This window comes from Lissotriton helveticus, chromosome 10 (assembly GCF_964261635.1).
Source record: "Lissotriton helveticus chromosome 10, aLisHel1.1, whole genome shotgun sequence".
Taxonomy (NCBI): domain Eukaryota; kingdom Metazoa; phylum Chordata; class Amphibia; order Caudata; family Salamandridae; genus Lissotriton; species Lissotriton helveticus.
In genome coordinates this window covers 303163899-303187067 of record NC_136071.1, presented here as the reverse complement: position 1 = coordinate 303187067, position 23169 = coordinate 303163899, and the positions used below count along the sequence as shown (strand labels likewise).

Genomic DNA, 23169 nt, shown 5'->3' with positions numbered 1-23169 from the left:
GGGACCTGCGCAGCGGGTCCGGCAAGCAGTGGCGTTGATCCAGTGAGAAGGATTCTCACACGTCCTCCCAGGCAGGTTCAGTAAAAAAGGTTCCCATTGTTTATCACTGCACCTGTTTCATAAAGGGTGCGATCATAAGTATTGCATTTGGTGTGCAGGTTATGGTTTGCATGGCTGTTGTGCGAGTTATGGATTGTGTACCCTAGTGTAGGGAATGCCACCAGCGAAAACTCTTCCAGCTTTGCCATCGACTCCACCAGTGTCTGAAGTTGACTCTGCGACACAAAATGGAGGGTCAGTTGTTCACTCTAGTGTGAATAGTCCACCGCCCTGTTAGGCAGAGTTAACTCCATAAAGCGCGGCTGTGGTCATAGAGAACAAACGTATAGTGTTGCCAAAATGCTCATATTTAACTCCCAGCATTTTACGGAGAGTACTTCCTGGACATTGAAAACGTACCACAAATTTGGTGGGCAATCTCAGTGCCCTTGTATGCAGGAAGAATTTCCACCAACATCGATGGACGTTGGTATATCTTAAACAGAAATGTTTCTCCACCTTAATCTTACAAGGCAGAGACAAATGTTTCCTTTGAGTAACTCCAGTAACGAAAAATCCTCAATAGGATAGATTTTCAACCACCATCTTAGAAAAGGATGTAAATCCTCTAAAAGGAGACACAGTTAATCCACCGATCACACTGGTACTCCGGCTTACACGTTTTAATCCTAACTAATGACATTGCATTACCTACCCCGTTCCTCCTTTTACTTCCTTGTTTCATCCCATTTTCTATTTTCGCCTATTACTTTTCCACTCAGATTCACCTGTCAAAACGATCTGAGGTTTTTTTTTTAATCTTAGTTGTATTGTTTGTTGATCTGCTGAACAAAATCACCAAACTAGAAATACTAAAGTATTAATCACACCTCAGTGGTTTCATTAAGTGACAGTGAAAGACCTCGGCCTCTGTTGACACACCTAGGAAAGGCTAATTATTCTGAGATTATTGGAAACTTTAAGGGAGAAGCACTGGAGGTGGAGAGTAAGGATTTCACAATTAAAAGGCGTGGCTCTGAAAGCCTCGTATAAAGTTAAGTAAAGGAAGCGAGGTTCTGGTCAAACAGAGTCTGTTGTTAGTAGGGTGCTCATTCTAGCTCCCACTCGAGCAGGTGACGGATATGGCTCGCGTGTTGGCTGCCCTGTTGCTTCTCTGTGTAATTACGGTGATCAGCACAGCTGCGCGTGCAAATCCTCCAAGGAAAGTCCCCGAAAGTGCAATTTCATCAGCCAATGAGAACCACGAGCGGGAACAAAGCAGAAAGAAGCGACAGGACGCCGGCATTGTTGACAGACCTGTGAGTACTGCATGACAACATTGTTTAAATGTGTATTTAAAGCAGAACACCTTGAGACTAGCGGCCCAATGCCACAAATGAGCCCCGGCAGCGCTAACTTGAGACCTGGTGGCCCAGTTTTAGAAGCAGCGCTGCTCCCTGTCAGTTGGATTGCGTGACAGGAGGCAGAGCTTTAAGTGGACCGGTTCCCTCCGGGTCTCAGCTACAGTAGCATTTTAGAATGGACATTGAAATGGGTCCCTATAGGGCCGCATATTCGTGTCCTTAACTGTTCTGATTGTCATGGACAATTGATGTAATTAATTTTCAAGTAATCCATGTTAGTGATTTTGGGTCCGTTTGTATTTCACATGTTTTACTGAATCTTGCACTCCACTTGAGTGTTAGCTATTCTCAGGATCAGGGCTTCTAGTGGGATGAAAAAACTGGGGGGGCTCTCAGAAGGGAGTAGCCGATGTAATTAAGGGGGTAGCTTAAATTCATGTAAGCTAAAAACCAGTGCTTACATGCTTATCATAGTGTGCTGCTTGACTGGCATTTTACTGCTTCTGTCATTGCATGCCATCCAGATATAAAATACAAGTAACAGTACACGTACAACATGCCAGGGCTATTGGCTTTGCCAATGGTTGTTAGTTGCATAAACTAAATAAGCAACAACTATGGCTTCGTATAGAATATTGAAACATCTTTAGGTCTGAAATGATGAGACTGTGAAAGAACTAGAACAAGTCTCTTTGAAGTTTTATCAAAGACTGTGAAGGGTAGTACTGATTCAGAATTAGGAATTTTATTTCACCTGAGGGTGAGGGCAACAATGCAGAACCCCATAGGGACCCGTTTCAGCACCTGCTTTTAAAACTGCTGGTGCTAAGCACCGACAGGACCCAGCTCACTTAAAGCCCTTCCAAGGATGTTATGTTTTGGGTGTTTTTTTCATGCAGCATATATATTGTATAGTGCATGCATTGAAGTGGATCAGCTCCAGGTGTTTATAACAGCCATGGTTAAAGCTCTAAAGCTGAGGCTGAAGACAGTGAGAGTTTCTCACAGTGCCTGTCAGAGGGTCAAAAAGTTGCTCAGAATACATGGTCATCCAAACCTTGGCTTCTCTGCAGATCTCACAGAGACAACCCCTGACAAAGCCAATAGTCCAGGCTGTATTTAGGTGTATGCCAGTTGTTCTGTTATAATAGCTGAATGCAGTAACAGAAAGCACAGAGAGACCTCAAAATACTGGGCGGGTGGCACACTATGGTGTGGTGTAATGGCCAGAGCTGCCGACTTTAGAGCTGGAGAACCAGATATGAGTCTCGGCGTCAGCTCAACATCCTGTGATTTTGGGAAAATCACTTAACGTCCCTGTGCATGCTGAAAAGGATTGTGTACTTGTGTAATGCAACTGGTGGTCATGAGAAGGGCTCCAATACCGAGTCAAGTTTGCACTCTCGGGGAGGAGCCAAGATGGCGCTCGGAGCGGACGTGTAGTCCCTCGGCTCCGGGGACCGTCTCCGCCTTCAAGCTTCTCCTGCCAGATATCCTGCACCGCAGTGGCTAATTCCGACAGCAAACGCGCTTCGCTGACCCTCCACGAAATCCTGAAGCTTTTACTCCTTGGCAAGTCGGAGAAATACTTGGACGCAGCGGGCGGCCCGCATCGGCGTACAGACCGGGGCCTTGCGTGTCTATCGAGGCCGGTCATCAGACGCGCTTCCCCGGACTTGGTGACGGTGCGGTCCCGATTGGCGGCTATCATCGGCCAGCGGACCCCGCACTCTCGTCCCGCTGCACTTTTGGCTCTGCGACGACTGCACCAGCCTATAACCTTACCGCTACGGACACTTGCACTGTGATTTGTGTGCTTATTGCCTGCATTTCGTCCCGCTATTGGCGATGGGCTTCCGATCTGGCCAGGCACTCGAAACCAAGCGGACCGACGTATTGAACGGACTACCCTACTGTTTGCACCCAGGCTCAGACATCTGACTTCGCAGCATGCCTGGCTGTCCTTCTAGGGTGCGCTGCCTGTTTCTACCCGGGGTCTCCCTGCCTGATGCTATGGCGGACATGCTGCTGTGTATCCTGACTAATTGGCCGTGATTGGTGTTTTTGGACTCACTGAGTGGAGAAACATGCCTGATACATTGTGTTCTCCCTCTTACAGCTCTGGGAGCATTTTGGAAGCGGTCCTCTCCTTCCGATCTGAGGCTCTACGCTCTGGCTACACCCTGCTGGACAAAATGGAGGGCATCCTCAGTGCTTCAACTCGCCCTAAGGTGGCCGACGCGCAGGGACTCGGCGCCGCTCTTTGTTCCACCTTCGCCTGTGCTCCGGTGGTGTCCACTGGAGTCGGTGACACCCTCGTGACCCCAAGCCTGTCACTGCCGTCAGTCACGGGAGAGTGGCTCCCGAAATCGTATACTCTGGAACCTTCGCCACGACGCGAGCCCTCCCTCCTTGCCATGTTCGCAGACCCCCGAGATTTGCTCCGGGAGGAGATGTACACAGTGATTTCCCTCCCTGCCCTGGCTACCCTCGGAGAGTTTGGGATGGCATACTCGGCGCTTTCTTTGGGACTCCTGGACTTCATTGCCTTATTTGCACCGGGTCACCTGCATCGCGGTTTATTCCCTGGATTGCCGTCTGCACCTACATCGACTGCACGGGTCTGCGGTGGTAAGGAGAGGACGGGACAAGGATAGACGCTTCCAGTATTGGACTGATGGATTTCTGGTTACTGATCGTGACGGAGGGGACATATTGTCGGTATTCTGTTTATTGATATTGCCGCTGTGCTCCACTCTGTGCTTTGGGACCGTGCTATGGCCATCGGGCTACTGACTCCTACTCTTGCGCCATTCTTGTGGGTGGGACGGCGAGGGATCTAGTCTCTTTGAGTGACCCGGACATGTATCGGTGGGGATAGAAGATTATAGCGGGGGCTTGCGCTTGGATTGGGTGTTGTTGCCTTACATATATTGCGCGCTGCTGCTGCAACTCCACTTTCTCTGCATATTGGACATACTATATTTGTTGTGCGTCAGACCACTGTCGGAACTATTGGTACGGAATGGCGGAGCTGGGGGACGGGTAGTGGGCTCCTCCCCACTTTTTTCTTTTTTCTGAGAGTTTTAGGATTCTCTCCTTTTCTTACTTTCTATATTTCGGGACTCCTTTTCTTGGGCGACAGGCACACTGCTAGGGGGGTCAGGCCGTAGCCAGCTGCAGGGGTGCAGGGTGGGGGGTACTTAGGGGGTGGGGCTGCTTTATTATTATTATTTTTTTCTTTTTGTTCTATGGGCCTTCTATTCTTTTTCCCTTTTTCCTTCCCTGGGGTTTAGACGCTTCTTTCCTGGGTGCTACGTAGTGACTCTGGTGTTTGCTTATGCTTCACGATTACCTATCCTGATTGTTTTATAACAGTGTCGCCTTGTTGCACCACGTTATCCTGTTCATGTCTATCCTACAAGGAAAACTTTTAAAACTAGACCTCAGTCCTTCTGTAATGAATCCTTTGTGCTTCAGTAATTTGTAATGTACCGCACGTGTGAGCCTCAGGGCTCCTGTTGATTTGTAATTGCCTTTCTTTTCAATAAAGGTCTTTAAAAAAAAAAAAAAAAAGTTTGCACTCTCAAAAACTACAACAAAAAAAAAGAAATGTTGTTTATGGGCCCGATTCACAAAGTTGAACTTTATGACTTTCAGTATTTACTACGAGTAGTAAATGCCCTTTGTGTATACCGAAAGTCGTACATTTAGACATTTGTCTAACTTTACCTTTGTGAATTGTGCCCTATGTGTGTAAGCCATGTTAATAACTACATAGGCCATGCCCTTTTTGAGACCCCCCTCACACACACACGTTTTCATCCCACTTAAAGCCCCGACAGGGAGATGGAAGAAAGCATCATATCTACACAGATATGGCACTGTCCTGCTCTATCCCTAGCACTGGCAAATAATTATGCTGCAGAGCATCACGCAAATACCTTTGCACCATAATGCATAGTCTAGCATAGGGATGATAAATATTCTGTTTAGACAAACTTTAAAACCTTTTCCACTGTGGATGTGTGCTGTGAAGTGCTGCATGCATGCAAGTCAGAAAAGGTTAGGAAAAATTAAAACATTCCTCCTTTTGTGCCTGCTTCAAAGCGGCATTATTTTTTGGTGCAAAACCCTGTCTAATAGTGTTAATAGATACAGATTTGCATTAAAAACCATGGCTGATAGTTTGGAAATGCCTATGTGCCACTCATGGAATGTCCTTTGATGCAGAGTATCATAAAGCAGTGCAAATCGCTACCTTGTGTTACTTTGAGGCACCGCTAGGCAGCCAATTGTGCTCCAGCGCAGAGAAAAGTACAGGGATACCTCGTACTGCTGTAAATATGGCACATTCATGGACTTTCCTAATGATGCAGCTCAGTGGGGAAAGATGGCTTGCAGCGCGGCACTGCATCATTTTTTAGTAAATTTGCTCCTTTTTTTCTCCATCATTTTCATTTCACCTTGGTCGGTAACAATAAATTCGTAGTATGTGAAGCCAACAGTATCCTGCTCATGGGTTAAATAGACATATGTCTGTTACAGAGTAATTAGGATGCAATTGGAATTAATAAATGAGGAAGAGCCGTGTTTCAGAAACTGCATTATATAAGTAATAAACCCACCCTGGTTGCAGTTGGGTCATAGAATCACTGGCATTGTACAGCTTTGCCGGACCAAATTATGCAGCAGGATTGACTACATTATGCAGCAATAAAAGGCAAATTAGAGGGTGAAACGCAGCGCATTCTTAAGCCGTAATTGTTATTTTATCATGTTGGCACACGTTAACGCTGTCTGGGCAAAGGTTTCACTTTAACATTCATAGTTTAACTCCTAAATACACCAATTAGCAACCGAAAAGGTAACTGCGTTTCAGTGACAAAAAACTGCCACTGCATGGTAACACGTATGAGAACGTTTTTAGTAACTTTTAACTGTTTGACCTAAAAACAAAATCAGATTATGTCACAGGTGTGGAAAATTCATAATTATCAGCTGCAGAATCGCATAATTTGAATGGGGCTGGCCATAATTGGTCACATTTTCATGGGTTTTCTCAGCAAGGGGGTTTGATGAATGTTTTTTCACCATCTACGCAACCGATACAATAAAAACATATGAATTTGTTATTTAATTGATTTTCTCGTGTTGTAAGGAGTGGGAATACAAAATGGCTGATATAAAAAAATAAGGTTTGCCACATGTTGTATTTAGATTTACTGCTGTGCAACATACTCTCTGGGTAAAACCGCACACTTATAATCCGTGATACAAAAGTGACTTCACTTGTCCCACCATCGGGATGTAAAACTGAATATTGAATGGAAATGGATGGTACCCTAACATTACCTTCATTACTTCATCAGATTTAATAAATTTGGGGAAATTACGTTATCCTCCTCTGTCTCATTTCCACTGGGAGTATGCCGCAGTGAAGGACAAAACAATGGGACTAAGTTGACTATAGTATGTGGCAATTAAACCCAAATTACGCACACCTTTGCATAACTTCTTCAGCAGTTCCATAGAACGGCATAGTACGATTCATATACTGGTGCAGGCAAAAACCTAGTGCATCAAATGGGACACCATTGGTAACTCTCTTAACAGCTGACTACAGTAAATAATGTCTGCAGGTGCCATATGAACTCTAGTAAAGTGCTTGGCACATAAATGAACCCCATGTGAAGTTATTTAAAAACTATTAAATCTGTTTGCGCTAGAAACAACATATTGAAGCAGATGATGGATTATTCAACAGTGTTAAACTCATATTCACGTAGAAAACGCAGCAGCTGCTCAATCACATTTTTCCAATTACCTTTGTCTTAGCTGATCATACTGTAAGTCCTTAGAAACAAACAACCACCCGTATTAAACACAACCGAAAACCGGACACCCATGTGGACTTGATTGCGCTAGGTTTGGGTTCTCTGGCCTAGATGTATCAAGCCTTTTGCGATTCGTTAAGGCCGAAATTCGCAGAATTTCGGCCTTAACGAATCGCAAACTGACATTTTGCATCTTTTGGGATGTATTAGAAATTAGCAAAATAAGGAATCGCAAAAAATTGCGATTCCTTATTTTGCTTAAGCATTTAAGGAATCGCAATTTTGAGATTCCTTAAATGCCATGTATGAAATTTTTTTACATTGCGAATTCAGGTTAAGGAATCGCAAATTAACACCAATTTGAGGTTTGTGTTAATTTGCGATATCCTTTCAAAAACCAAAATATGACAATTTTGAAGGTGGCATGTGACACACATACATGCCCATAGGGCATGTATGTGTGCCATATGCACACACATGTAAGTTTCAGGGGTGCAGCAGGGTGTCCATGAGACACCCCTGCACCCTTGAAATAATTCTCAAATTGCGATTAGCAAATTGCGAATTCGCAATTTGAGAATTACTTCACAATCATTCCTAAGGGCCTCCTGGCCCATAGGAATGCATGGGAAATTATTCCTTATTTACGAATTCGCAAAATGCGAATTCGCAAATAAAGATTAATAAGGAATCGCTAAAAAAAAGCGATTTTTTACATACATTCCGTTTTGCGAATCTTAAATAGCGATTCGCTAAAAATCGCTATTTAAGATTCGCAAAATGGAATCTTGATACATCTAGGCCTCTGTTTCCTTCCTAACTCAGGTGGATGATCTTTTATTTACCTGCTAAAAGTGATTAAGGGGAGTAAAACAATTCAAGAATTTACTTTCAATTTGGGTCATGCTTTAAAGATCCACAGACTCCAAATTCCAGTTTTGAGGATTTATTAAAATGCCAAAAATATTTGGATGTATACACATCGCAATATCAAAGTATATAGATACGGGAAAATGAATTCAGAGCCGAGTCTACGGATATACGTCATTTGGCATAAGAGGCACAAAATAATAAACTCCAGGATTAGCACACAACAAAGAAAAGAAGCCGCATCAAATTATTGCGTCATTGAAGAATCTAAATCTTTCCCTACACTATTCCGAAGAGGGTCCTACCCATCTTCCTATATGATATCCCAAAGGTGTTAGCACGTATTGACTTCCTGAGAAGTACTCACATCAAATGGGTAAGGTAGCTTAAGGCTAAGGAGCTCATTCTAGGATGCTCCTTTTCCTTCAAAATTAGCAGAAGTCTGTTTCTCTGTCACTGCGCATCATACAAAAAGACAATGTTCAGCCCCCTTTATGATGTCATATGGTGTGATCATCTATTTGCAACAATTTCAGCTTTGGCAACATTTCTCAAGAACCTCTAATTAATGTTGCCTCTTCATTTCCAGTGGCCTTGAGATGCAGAAAGGCCAGGCACGGAAGGAGTTTTCCCTTCTCGCCTTTCAGACCATCTTCAAAGACATTACGGCTATCTCCTTAAATCTAAGAATAACGAGGTTGGATTCCATTCCCTGCAGTAGGATGAGAACATACAATTTTTTAGCACAACAAGGATTTATTTAATTATCTATTGAGCAACCGAGCAGTATGAAACTAAAAACAACTTTTTCTTTGGGCCTATCATTCAGACAATTTAAGCCACACAGTTACATTGCACAAATATAATTTCATCCTGCATGTTACACATACAGGAAGCATAAATGTTTCTAATACAAGACAAATCCTACTTAAATGTGCACATCATAATTTGGTGCTCCTTTAAGGTAAATAAATGCATCGTGATAAACCAAAAACACTGCAAATTATTGATATATATGTAAATCATGAATATAGCTCTCTATCAGACTCATCAGTTCTTAATTTGTGTTGGTGTTTGCCGGTGTTCAGTACCGGCACTTATTTCCAAACACTGGGTCCTATAATGGGATACATCACATGGTGGCGCTGTGTGTTTATTCTTCAGCTGTATTCATCAGCACTGTGTTTATTTAAAAACTGACAAGTCTAGCACACAAGTAATGCTAGTACTGGCATTCTGCAGCAGTGGCAGAGCTGTTTGTGGCATCACTGTGTGAACTCCTATGAACAGCCTTGGGCCCCTGGCACTTAATTTCTTACAATTTAGGCACTGGGACTCATTATGTCAGATATCAGATCATAGTGTCTTTCACACTTTCTGTGACATTTCCAGTACAGTTGGTAAAAATTTATTAAGTTCATATCAGAACTTTTCCAAGAAAGCATGTTTTGGAATGAGCAAAGAAAGATATATAACGTTGAAATGCAGGCTAGTATACTTGTATGTATGCATTATATAGTTACAGAACTACCAGGCCTAGTCACAGATTTTGAGTGAGTCAGAGTTTTCTGACCCACTGCAAAGCTGCTCTTTGCGAATGGGTCTGAATTCCAAGTTGGAAAGTATTTACTGCACCCGGTAGTTATCTGGTCCAATGAAGACTTCATACTTTTGGTACGTTTTGGCATATCAAAGCTGCCATCATTTAAAAGGGCAGAGGTGTATGGTATTTACAGTAACATACGTTTTGGTGCAGTAACTACCAAAATCTGCATGCTATAGGCCAAAACGTTCGAATATGCGATAATTATCACATTTGATACATTCTGAACATCTCGGTGTCTGATTTTTTGAGATGCAAAAACTATGTACCCCTCTAAGGACACTCATAATTTAGGCGATTTTGTATTGTTATGTAGTGTGATTTCATTGTGAAATTTCATACCTAAGATTATTGAAATACATTGTGGTCCCCTTGCTAAGGTTTCTGGGTGTATCGGTTGGATGATTTATTTAAAGGAATACAATACAGTCCCAATACAACGTTTACAAAGGGAGTGAAGGAATTATTGTTGTCCGCGTAATCACTTACCAGCAATCCCTACTATTTCCAGTAAAACTGTTTCACCCACCAATGTCATGCATCTACATGAACTCATCCAAACTGAAGTTGAAAAAAACACAAAACTTCAAGTCTTACATCTAAGAAGCCCATTAATTTCAAAACAGGATTCTTGCTACAATCACCTTGTGAACTTATCCTATAAGAAATTTGGAATTACCAGGCTAATTGGTAATTCAATTCCTGATTCCTGTTGTGAATCTTTATTTTGGACAGGACGTTCACCTAAATGAAAGGAAAAAAGAATCTGATGATAACTGCTTTTGCTGGGCCCTTCATAAATAAGAGACCACACATAGGGGCCGATTATGATGGCGGACGGACCTGAGTCCGTCCGCCACCATAGAGCAGGAGGGAACCTCCGCATTGCCTGCGGAGTTCCCTCCTGTGCAATTAGGATGTGACCGCCACCCTGGGGGTCACATCCTCTATTTTTACCATTGCGGCGGGTGCGGCTTCAAGCTGCACCCGCCGCAATGGTAAAAATGCATACATTGCTTTTGTATGCAGAAAGCGGCAGGCACAGTGCGGTGCCTGCCGATTTCTGCATACAAATGCAGGGGGGTACCATAGGTACCCCCCATGTGCACCCCCCCCCTTCATCTAGGGGGCCCGCAACAGGCCCCCTCAGTGAAGTTACACATGCTTTTCCACGGCGGAAAACCCGCCGCGGAAAAGCATTTTTTAAAGCCCTTCCTAATATGGCGGACGGTGTCTGAAAAACACCGCCACCATATTAGAGCTTTTCCGCCGCGGTTGTAAGCCAACCGTGGCGGAAAAGCTGCGGACGGAAACCAGGACCCACCAGCCATCCTAATGTGGCGGTGAGTCTTTGGTGGGTCCGCTACGGTTTTTCCGCATCCTCCGGGCCGGCGGTGGCTTCCGCCGGCCCGGAGGATGCGGAAAAACCGCAATCATAATAGGCCCCTAAATGAGGATCAGTGTGGTAAATTTTACCATCAACTGTAATTCTGTCACTGGTAAATGCGTGGAAATATGTATCACTTCAAGATATAGACAACAATTGGCTCCATGTTTGCTAGTCTCGGCTAAGATGCCAGAGATGCATGTGGAGAAAAAACTACCTCCCTGTTGCAAAGTTATCCTGTGCCTTGGGCACCCCTAACTTTTCTGATGACTGGTAATAGTGGTAACTGACTCTGACTGACCAAGGGCTCTGCCTAACCAGGCCTGGGGCCAGTGCTATGCTGAAAGAGACAATTAGAATTTAGTGACAACTTCTACATGCAATATAAGGCCCTAGTACATAATAGGGCAGAGGGATTGTAACTACCTTTACGTCCCCAGTAGATTATAGGGCATGTCGGTTTAGAGCCCAGCAGCCTTTTCTGCACTTCCATGTGTCCACTGCTAAAGCCTGAGGTCAGTTTAAAAGGAGCCCTGGGCTGCAGGACTGCTTTTAAAATGCAAATTGTGCCAAAACTCGACTTTGGTTTTTGGGATACTTACAAATTGACAATCTACAATGTTTTGGCCTATTAGGTACCCCCAGGGTCTCCCCTTGCTGTCTCAGGGGTGGAGGGTCAGGTATTTATAAGGAGGACTCTTATAAAATGAGTTTTAGATGCCCTGGATTAATTGAAATTGCACAGTTTCCTCCCAATATTGTGGTAAAGTGCTTTCCCAAATCGACTTTTGTACTAGGAGCACTGTGGAGTGAAGATCTGCAATATATTTACATATTCAGAACCCCTAAAGTCTCCTCTAGGTGTTCCAAGGGTGGGGATTGCTGTAGATATAGGTAGGGTCCTTACAAAAGATGTCTTTATAGGCCCTGATGTAGTCTAAATGTCCCAAATCATTTTCCCATTGCAAACCGCCTGCCACCTAAGGTAACATTGCAAGAAGTTATTAACTAATAATTCCCACTAGGAGAATCATAAAATACCATTTAAGGGCTTCCTACGATGGTGTTGTTAAATCCAACAATATGGTGCTGTTGAATTCCTCCTAAAGTGTAAGACAAGAAGGTATAAGATTTTTTTTCCTGTAATCCAAAATTCACCCTTTCAGTGGTCTGTCTTGATTGGTCATTGTTAACTGGATTAGCCAGGCCCCTTTGATGAGGTGATAAATCGCCCCTGGGGTTAGAAAGCTCTTCAGGCAGGGCAGGGTTCTGCTACATATGAATGCCAGAGCCAGGAAGGAGGAGGCAGGCAGGAGAAGCCAGTTTCATTTACACGTCTACTCTTTGAATCCAGCAAGATGGTAGTATTAAGGAAGTAATGAGCAGATCAAAGAGGAGACAGGCAGGAGCAACCAGTTTAATTTACACCTCTAATCTTTGAACCCAGCCAGATGGTAGGATTAAGGAAGGAATGAGCAGATGCAAGGGGGAGAGACTATGGAGATTAACCATCCTGGAGGTGTGTTTAGCCAGCTCTTCTCTCCCCGCTGGAAAATCAGCCCTTATAAGGTTTAGAGAAATGCTGCTCTCTAAGAGAAAATAGTGCCACGCTTTGGAGGATGTGGTCATACCCTGGGGTGATGTCCTGCACATCATTGGACAGGAGTGCCCTCCTGCTTGACCCAGAGAACTTAGAATAAGTATCTGAGAGGGGCAGAGCCTCTCATATCTGTTTCTTGAATCTCAAGGAAGAAGAAGGGTTCATGCTGAAAAGTTTAATTTGCAACAACCAGGCCCTGCACTCTGAAGACTGTATCTGCTGCACAAGCTATAACTACAGCCCTGTAGACTAACTTACTTCAAAAGGACTAAAGATGGACTCCCTGTGAGGTGCAGGTTAACACCGCTTATCAGGAACATCACCACCAAGAATCCTTGCCTGGAGTACTACCAGTGGTCTTGCAAAAGGTTTGTCCAAGTGGATTGCGAGAACTGGAGTCCCAAACTGTCAAGGACCATCTTGGAGCTTCAAGACCCTTGGAGTACGTCTTGGACACTCTGGGATCCTTTGAGGAACTTCAGAAAGAAATTCTAAACATCTGGACAACTTTGTAGCAACTTTGAAAAAATCTCCATAAGTTGACCGACTCGACCTAGCCAGCCAAGTCGGCAACCCTCAACTGCGAGCTGGCCTGCCGTCCAGATTTGTCTCATTGAAAATCTTTGGAGGTTCGACTTCCAGAGTTTGACCAGGAGTAAGCTGAAACCCAAGCCGGCGAACCCTCACTGAATCCAGCTTGGTGAAGAGCAGCAAGAAACCCCTTACTAAGTCCGAACATAGATGAGGTGACCGGGACCAACAGCGAGAGTCAAATCGCCCACCTTCAACTATGAGCTAGTCTGGATCCCTGGTTCATCTCACAAGTTTAACCATGAGCTCGTCGCAAGGCAAGCCGGTGAACCCTCACAGGACCCAGACTGGCTGAGAGTTTAGAGGGACCCCAGGCAGGAAAGCTTCAGAAAAGCTTTTAAGTCCGAAGGTAAAACTTTGACCGAGACTTACCACAAGGGGTAGCCGCACAGAGCTTCATCAGGGTCGGCCTGAACCTTTGACTTTGTCCTGGTCTAGCACGAGCAGATGTCCTAATAGGTGCTATAGGTTTCTATGTGCTACATAGTGCTAAATCATTACAAATTAATTATTCCGGTGACCTACATTGGATTATTGCTGTTTCGGTGTCATTGTAAAGATGAAAATATGTCTCTTTGCTAACTACTCATCATATGCACGAGGTACGGCCATTCTAGTTAAGAGGTCCACACCCTTTCGGCCTGCTGGCTCCAAGGTAGATCACCAGGGGAGGTATTGTTTGCTATGGGGTAGACTAGGACACATGTCAGTAACACTTGTCTGTTGTTATGGACCCAACACGGATGACCCTCAATTCTTTACCTCACTATGGGCGGCTATAGTTGAGACAGGACCACAACACATCATATGGGGAGGAGATTTCAACATGACACTACACCCCCCTCTGGATAGATCACACCCCGCCCCACACCACTATACGAATGGGCGCGAAGTCCTTAGAGCGACTATTGCCAGTAACAATCTTGTTGACGCCTGGAGGTCACACTGCGGACCTAGAGAGGAGGGTACACACTTTACAGCACAGGCTAAGTCATGGGCGAGACTTGATTATTTCCTCTTAACCTCACAACTGTTTACAGCGCTGATACATGCGTCACATCTCCCCAGGACGTACTCCGATCACTCCCCCGTTTTGATCACCTTGGCTGGTTCTGAGCTCGGCCCCCCGGTGACGGCGTGGCGCATGCAGCCCACTATGTTGTTGGACGCGGTATTCCAAGAGGAACTCCGTGATGAATGCCTAGAATTTTTTAAACGCAATAAAGAATCTGTCCAGGACGTTGCGACCATATGGGAGGCCTTTAAGGCCACACTCCGAGGCTTATGTATATCAAAGGGCTCGGGAGTACTCAAGAGCATACTGACCCGATTACGCAGCATAGAGGCTGACTTGCGCAGTGCTGAAAATTGCCTTAGAGCCAATCCTGACAATACGACCCTCGCTACCATTCGTGAAAAATTGTCGGAATTCTCTGAAGAAGCTGCTCGCGAGGTTAAATTTCGGAACAAATACTGGGTGGCTAGACGATATGGGGAAGGTGAGAGGCCTGGGAAAGCTCTGGCAGCGACGGTCAAACTATTGCGAGCTCCGACGATAATATTGGAACTTGAGACGGCTGAGGGGCTAATGGTGTACTGTACTCCACTGGCAGACATGGTGAACTCACATTGGATGACTATCTGGCAGATGTCTCCCTGGGTTGGTTGAGTGATGCGCAGAGGTCATTCTTGAACGCCCCGTTTGAATTAGATGAGGTCAGGGAAGCTATCATGGCCATGAAATCGGGTAAGGCCACCGGTTTAGATGGCATACCTATAGAATTCTACAAGACGTATATTGACTTCATGGCGCCGGTATTGCGGGAAGTTTTTGAGGACGCATTGGAGGTGGGCCAACTCCCTGCCTCCATGAGAGTTGCCCTCATTACATCGCTACTTAAGCCAGGGAAACCCGCCTCAAACTGCGACTCTTACAGGCCTCTGTCCTTATTAAACTGCGACGTTAAAATCCTCGCGAAACTGATTGCAACACGCATCAGCCTCCTCCTGCCTGCACTTATCCTTCCAGACCAGGCCGGATTTGTCCCTGGAAGGGCTACATCACATAATCTCCGTACCTTTTTCTCAGTATACGACTCCGTCCATGAAGACCTCCCGATGGCAGCCATCTTTTTAGACGCCACCAAGGCGTTTGACTCGCTCGAATGGGACTATGTGTTTAAAGTACTTGAGCGAATGGGCTTCCCGCCTCTCTTTATTTCCTGGATTAAATTATTGTATGTATATCCAACAGCCAGAGTACTCATAAATGGGAAACTGTCATCGGACTTCCCCATCACAAGAGGAACAAGACAGGGATGCCCCCTGTCCCCCCTTCTTTTTGCCATAGCCACTGAACCCCTGGCGGCTAAGCTGCGTCAGCATCATCAGGACAGGGCGCTGCATTGCTTTCAGAGACAGTTGCTCGTCTCTCTGTATGCTGATGATATCACCCTCTATGTTCGCCACCCCAGTGAAAACTTGCATCCCATACTCCGTGAATTCATTCGGTTTGGTGCTCTTTCGGGGGTTCAAATCAACTGGAAGAAATCATGTATTTTCCCCCTCACTGCCTCGACAGTTCAATTCCCACTTGAATTCCCACTTGCCTGGAGCACAGGGGATTTTAAGTACCTGGGTATACGTGTGGAAAAGAGTAGAGAAGAACTGATTCATGCAAACTACGGCACTGTGATGGACAGGATAAGTGATAATATATCCAGGTGGATCACGCTCCCTCTTTCCATGGCGGGACGTTCCTCCTTAGTCAAAATGGTCATACTCCCTCAACTTTTATACTTATTCATGAACATTCCATACCACCCCGGTTCCCATTTCTTTCGTCTGTTACGCTCAGAACTGCTCCGACTGGTGTGGGGTGGTAAGACGCCCAGACTCAAGTAGGAGATCCTTATCCGGCCATTCTCACAGGGAGGATTTGGAATCCCTGACTTTGAGTTATATTACCGAGCTGCTCAGGCCCATTATGCGTACTTTTGGGTGCGCCAGCAGAGATATATGCCCCAACTGGCGGCTGAGCACTGGTTGGCACACCCCATCCCTATTGAAGGCGCACTCTACTCCCAGGTTGAAGGGAGGGACAAGACCCCTACCACTGTGTCGAGCACGGTGACGGCATGGAACTCTATCGTGTCTAAGCTAGACTTGCACTTCCTATACGCACCGTCAATGCCGCTGGCCTATCACCCACAGCTGCCGCTCCTACAAGAGGCTGGCTTTCATAAACTATTGAAAAAGATTAATGTCACTACGTGGGGAGACCTGTACCTAGACGGCGTCTTCCGTACTAGGGAACATCTATATGAGGGTATCCACCCGACGCCCCTGGACTTGTTTTATTATGTCAGACTCAGACACGGACTGCACGCTATCACGCCTGATTTCCCCAGCGAGCCCCCGGTACTACCTCCCTTGCACAACATGCTGCTCCACGACCATCCTATTAAACTGGTGTCTGCACTCTATAAATCTACACGGGCCAACACGACATACACTACTCTGCCTGCTAGGCAGAAGTGGGAACGGGATCTAGCACTGACTTTCACAGACACCCAATGGGAATTTTGCCTACAGCAAACTGAACGCATATCGTCTAACAGCCGTTTTAGGATAATCCACTATAAATACCTGCACAGGCTGTACCACACTCCGGCGCGCCTACACAGATTCCAGCTTAGGCCTACCGATGCCTGTGACAGGTGTGGGGCCCCGGGAGCTGATTTCCTTCACCTTGCATGGGGATGTCCTGAAGTGAATAGATACTGGACTCAGGTATTTCAGGCCCTCTCTAAAATGCTACACATGACGGTGGATCCATCCCCAATGGTGGCCCTTCTGGGATATGTTGCACCTCTCCAAGCGGCTCACCGCAAATTTGTAGCACTAGCTATGCTTTTGGCCAAACGTAGGGTAGCCTGTAGATGGGGGAGGGGAAGAGCGCCCAAATTCAAGGATTGGATGAGTGATATGGTGTATTGCCAGGAGCAATTGCATACCTATTCTGAACTACTGCCGCCTACTTCTAGGCCTACTGATATATGGGCCCCATTACAATGTTATTTGATAACAGATCCGTCCGAGGATGACAGCACTTGAAGTTGGGCAACAGTGATTTGTTGATGATGTTCATGGTCTTGCAATGTAACACCTGGACTGCTGTATATGGCATGATGTGTTATCTGCTTCCTCACTCCTCCTTCCTCCCCCCCCTGCCCCCCCCCAATCCTGCCTGGGACTGACAGCAATTGAAATTGGGAAGTAATGATCCTTAGATGGTACTATTTTAGACTTGCGATACGGCCCCTGGGCTAAGATATATGGCATGTTATGTCTGCTGCTTCCTCCCTTCCCCCCCCTCCTCCTCCCCCCCCTCCCCCCCACTCTCCTCCCCCCCCTTCCCCCCCCCTTGCTGTCCTCCCCCCTCCTGGCCCCCCCCCCCTCAGTTCAGGACCCTATGTGGAAAATCACACCCTCTGCGACATCCCTGGTGCCTGCTAACCTGCTGCTTCAGATACTGTGACTGGCCCTTCCCTCTTTTGTGACCTCATGACTCTGCCACTCCGCCGCCCCCCCCCCCATTGCCTATCGAGATTAGTTATACCCGCCTGGGTGCCCGTGTGCCCCCCCCCTCTTCCCCCCCCCCCCCCATCACTCCTGAGTTTGTAGGGACACTGCACATGTTACTGGTTATATCACAATTTAAGAAAAAAAAAAAAAAAAAAAGCAAAAAAACCTCGAGACTCATTTATTTAGCTATACGGAAGCTGCACTTGTCACTTGGATGGAACTGTTGGCAGACTTGTTGTAATACTCATACATGTTGGAAATGCTTTGTATTACTGTATGCACTGATAGCGGCCGGCCTCCGGGTTGTTGGCGAGACGCTGTGTGTTCCTGACAATGCTCAATAAATGTCTTGAACCGAAGAAAAAAAAAAAAAAAAGATGAAAATATGTCCTATTTTTATAAATTGGTGTTGGATTTTGATTGTGTGTTGTGTCTCAATTATTTACTGAATTAGTGTTTTTAAATATTTACATACCTGTCTTTGAAGTTAAGCCTGCCTGCTTGCAGCCAAGCTACCAAGCGTTGAGCATGGGAATCATTTTCCAAGACCTGTACTAAGCCTTATATTGTGTTAGTGGCCTTATTGCCAGTGGTAGATATATATTTACCACCACTAATAAACCCCTTTCAACACTCCCCCCCCCCCCCCGCTTAGCAGGCATGAGACACAATTGAGTGCAGTTTGAAAAGCTTGCAGTGCTTGGGCACACTGTTTAATTTGTGCAGAAGGAAATGGTAGCAGGAGGTGGGCACCAGTGTCGTATACTTAGACAGGAACTCATTTCTTATCATCAGGCTTTAACTCAGAGAAAGAGAGAGAAATGCAACAATTGAAAAAGACGTAGGAAGGGGTAGATAGGAAAACAGTGGCAAATGGAGAACGCAGAGATGGAAATTAATCTGAAAGAATGAGACAAATAGATATAATTGGAGTGTGAAAGAAGACATGAGACGGACTCAAGATTAAGCAGCGTTGGTATTGGCCACCTCGGCATTCTGTGGCACATGTTGCGGTCTCCTAACAAAAAGTTTGAGACCTGCACTTATATTTTTTTTAAGAAATAGAGCACTGCTATAGAAGAATTCAAGTTCAGCATTTCTGTTTCTGCATTTTTCATCTGTATTTAATGCTTATTCTAAATTCGCCCAGGAATTGATTCAATGTGCATTGTTGTGGATGCAAAATTACTCCCTTCCTCATTCCACATGGTGGCTTTACTGCGTCACTCATTGCTAGAAGCGGCTATAATATTTGTTCACCTTTGATGTTCACGTATGATTTATTCATCTGACTCTATTGTTTATTTTCAACTGCAGTTTATTAGGCAAGAGCAATGAGCCACCCATATTTTCTTTCAGTTTATCTCTATTTTTCTTCGGTTAAAATCAATTTAAAGAGACAGAAATTGAGTAAATATTCCTGGTACCTTACTGAAGCAAATTAATGCCTTGTGCAAAATTGAAAAATATTTAGTACTGGCACTTACTTTAAACATGAAAATAACTGAGGTTGTGATCACTTTGCACGGGGGAGTACTCGTGTATTTTAAAATCATTTGGGCAGATTCACAAAGGCAGTTTGTATGCAAAGTAGTACTTTTTAAATACTTTCTCTACACATTTTTGAGTTCTCCTCAAATGTGAATACATAGGAACTATCATACACAATTAATTCAAGTAGAAAGTACTTAGGTCTTTATTGTGCTATTACCTTTTGAGGCTAATTCACAAAGGCATGTAAGAGTACCTTAAAGAGTATTCTATTGCATTATTTCCCCCTCTCGTAAGGACTACTATGAATCTGTCCCAATGTAAGGCAACTGAGCATCTGACTTCAAAATACAATTATTGGGTGTTCATTTGGATGTCATGACTAGTACTTAATATATTTGCACCTGCAAGTGATTGGGCCAGCAAGTTTGCAGATGTGGCTATTACTACGTGTGCCTGGTAAAATCTGGGTCTGTCTTTGTATGTGGTTATTCTTGGTGCTACATCTACCTGCTTCTAAATGTGCCTGCCTATGTAATGTTTCTGTTCCTTAGTGTGCCTACTCTTGTGACTTTGCATGTGTGTGTGTGCGTGTGGGTGTGTGTGTGTGTGTGTGTGTGTCTGTATGTCAGTCAGTGTTGAGCTAGATACTTTGATCACACCATGTACTGGGTAGTACATTTGAAGTAGATGGATCCAGTCCCACTGGAAATAACTTGGCAGGAATTTAAAGACTACTTTACAATGCATTTTAACATAGCTTTCTAAAGAACAGGTCTGGAAAGCAGCATAATTGTTGATTTGAAAGCACACCAGGCCTGCACCAACAGCATGCCAGTATTTCAAATAGTCATTAAAGTCTCACACCTTCCCTCTTTCTGGCAATTTTCCTATGTTATGAACTCTCTTTCTCTCAACCTGCTTCACATAATTGGCCCCTCTTCTCTCTCTCTCTTGCTCTCTCTCTCTCTATCTTGCCCCCCCTCTCTCTCTCTCTCTCCCACTCTCTCCATCTATAATTAGCTCTCTCTCCACTCTTTCCTCTCTCCTATATTCTTTCAATCTTTTTAATCTTTGTTTCCCTCTCCTTGCTGTCTCCATGTTTTGCCTTTTTTCTCCAACTTGCTCCCTGGCTGTATTTCTCCTTAAATCTATCTAACATTCTCTCTCGCTCTCCCCTTTCAGCTACCATGGCCTATTTCTAGTCTCATCTGTCTTTCTATTTGCTTTACTCCCATGTCACATTTTCTCCTAATGTTTCGCTGTCCTCTATCTCTCTCTGGTTTTTCTCTTCATTTATGTCACTCACTCTGCTACCACCTCTCTTTTTCTGCCCCTTCTTTCTCTCTTTGTAAATAATTGTTCTTGCTCCCAATTTCATTTTCTTCTTGTATTCTTTCTCACTATCTCCTTAGTTCCAAATCTCTCACCTTCAGTTCTTTCACCCTTTCCATCATTTCTGCCTTTCTTTCTCTTACAGCCTGGTCAGTTCCCAAAAAAAATCTCTTTTTTGATATCACTTGGTGAATTGTTCTTCTTTCTTCTTTTTTTCTTTATATCTCCTTCCTGAGCACGGGACCTTGTAGTGTTACTGATATCTGCATGAGAAAGTAACACTTAATGAGCATCCGCTTCTCTTTGCACTTTGTCAGGACATAAGAGTGGTACTTTTTTAGTATATATTATATGTATGGAAAACAGCATTTTTTTATGAATATGTAATGTCCTTTATTCTAAATTAACAGCCTTGAAAAAGTTGTCATTGCAACGAAACACCTGTTGGCTGTCTTATTCCTCTACTGACCTGCGTGTCACCAGATTTTGGATTGGATTGTCTGAAAATTAAAGTTGGATCTGCAAGTTGACAGATCAAAATTACTATATTTGTGTGTGTTCTGGATTTTTTAATATGTGCCTGTATGGAAGCTTTGACTTTTTCATATATTTATATACACTGTTGAGGTGGCATACTGTTGGTCCATCTGAGCACACGTTACTTTTGTATCACAAGTACTTACCTAGACTGTAGTCAGATGTGCAAGCAGTTTGTTATTACCAATGCCATCTCCATTTTCTCAGAATCAAGTGCATGTCCATGAGCCAAAACCAGATTTTTTTTTTGATAATCAAGTTTATTTGTATTTTGAGAACAGATCACAAAAACAATGGCAGCACAATCAGACATGGTAAAGAGGTGAATTACATTCGGAGGAAGGACGACTGAGATTCGTATAACACATTGGAAATGAGTAGAGCACCTGCAGGCCCACAGTGTTACAGGACGTCGTCGTGTCCCTCAGGGCATCAAGTTGAACCATTTACCCCATATCTTACCTAAAAGCTCGGGAGATCCACGGGCCTCAAAGAGGGGCTCCTCCTGAGTTCCACACCAGCCCACACCCTGTCTCCATTTCCGCACAGTGGGTGGTTTGGCCTGAGACCAAAGCGCCGCTATGTCGCGTTACGCCAGCGCACAGCCGTTCCGAGGAAGCGCTTATCGGCGCTGGAGCCATCAAGGCCATCGAACACTCCCAGGATCAGGTGTAGCGGGCCGTGTGGAACCTCCCAACCTAGGGTCTGTGTGAGTTCTAGCTCTACCCCCGCCCAGAATGGTGCAAAAGTGGGACACTGCCATATCATGTGGTATAAGTCTGCAGGAGCGTGGTTACATCGCGCGCAGGACGGGGATGGCCGCATGCGGGTGCTGGAAAGGCTGCAGGGGTGCGGTATGCCATGTGGAGGTAGTAGAGTTGGACTAAACGTAGCTTGGAGGAGGTCGTCAGGGTCTTGGGAGCCATAGGGCATCCCTCCAATCCGCATCCTCCAGGGGGCCCAGCCACCCCTCCCAGCGGGCACGCAGCAGGTCCAGGGAAGTGAGGCCATTTTTTACCAGGGAACGGTAAATCCGCAACACCCCCCTCTACCTAAGTTCCCCATCATCACTTGGGCATCCAGGGGACTGAATTCCGGAAGGGATGTGGGAGATGGAATGTGTGTTCGGAGGGCATTCCGAAGCTGTAAGTACTTGTAAAATTGGGAGGAGTGGAGGGAGTGACAGTGTTGTAAGCCTGCAAAAGACTGAATGTGGTCCCTACCCAGACGTCCCCCAGCAACAAAATCCCGATGAGGTCCCATTGGCAGAAGTTCTCAAGTGACGAGACCTCCTCCAGCCAAGCTCCACGCCACAGATGCATCTGTCTGGTAAGCTTCAGATCCCACTTCGTGTGGCGTAGGGCTGAGCGCCAGGCCATAAGTACTGTTCGAGTGATGGGTGGGAGGTCCCGTGGCATGGGGGTCCCATAAAGGAAGGCTTGGAGCTGTGGGAAATCCATGGACCAGAGTTCCACCCAGTACGCTGGATCGGACCAGCCACCTGCGAACCAGTCATGGATCACTATGTGCTTTGCGGCCAATTAATATAGGTGGAGATTGGTTACCCCCATGCCCCCGTCATAAGGGGGTATGCGGCAGTGCACCAGAGACAATCTTGACCTTTCACCACCACACAGGAACCGGGTAAGGGCACTGTCCACTTCTCGGAACCAGCCCCCAGGGAGATGAAGGGTGACATTTGGTAAAATGTATTAGAAACGTGTTAGGACCATCATTTTAAAAAGAGCGCTCCTGCCAAGGGGATTGAAGGGGAGGGACTGCCATTTCTTGAGGTCCGCCTTGGCCTTATAGACCAGGGGCATGATGTTCAGGACCCATTTGAGTTGTGGAAGGAGGGCGACCCACACCCCCAAGTATTTAAACGATTACCTGCGCAGGGGGATGTTCGTCTGCCAGTCGAAGCACGC

At 45.2% G+C, this 23169-nt stretch overlaps 1 long non-coding RNA gene across 2 annotated transcripts in view; it reads left to right on the top strand.

The window, feature by feature from the left end:
• Positions 1-1183: 1183 nt before the first annotated feature.
• The window catches only part of LOC144785170 (uncharacterized), a 270943-nt gene continuing 248957 nt past the window's right edge, over positions 1184-23169 (top strand). For both annotated transcript variants that reach the window (XR_013601792.1, XR_013601793.1), the window contains exon 1: positions 1184-1358. This is a non-coding gene — a long non-coding RNA (uncharacterized LOC144785170). The remainder of the gene's footprint in view (positions 1359-23169) is intronic.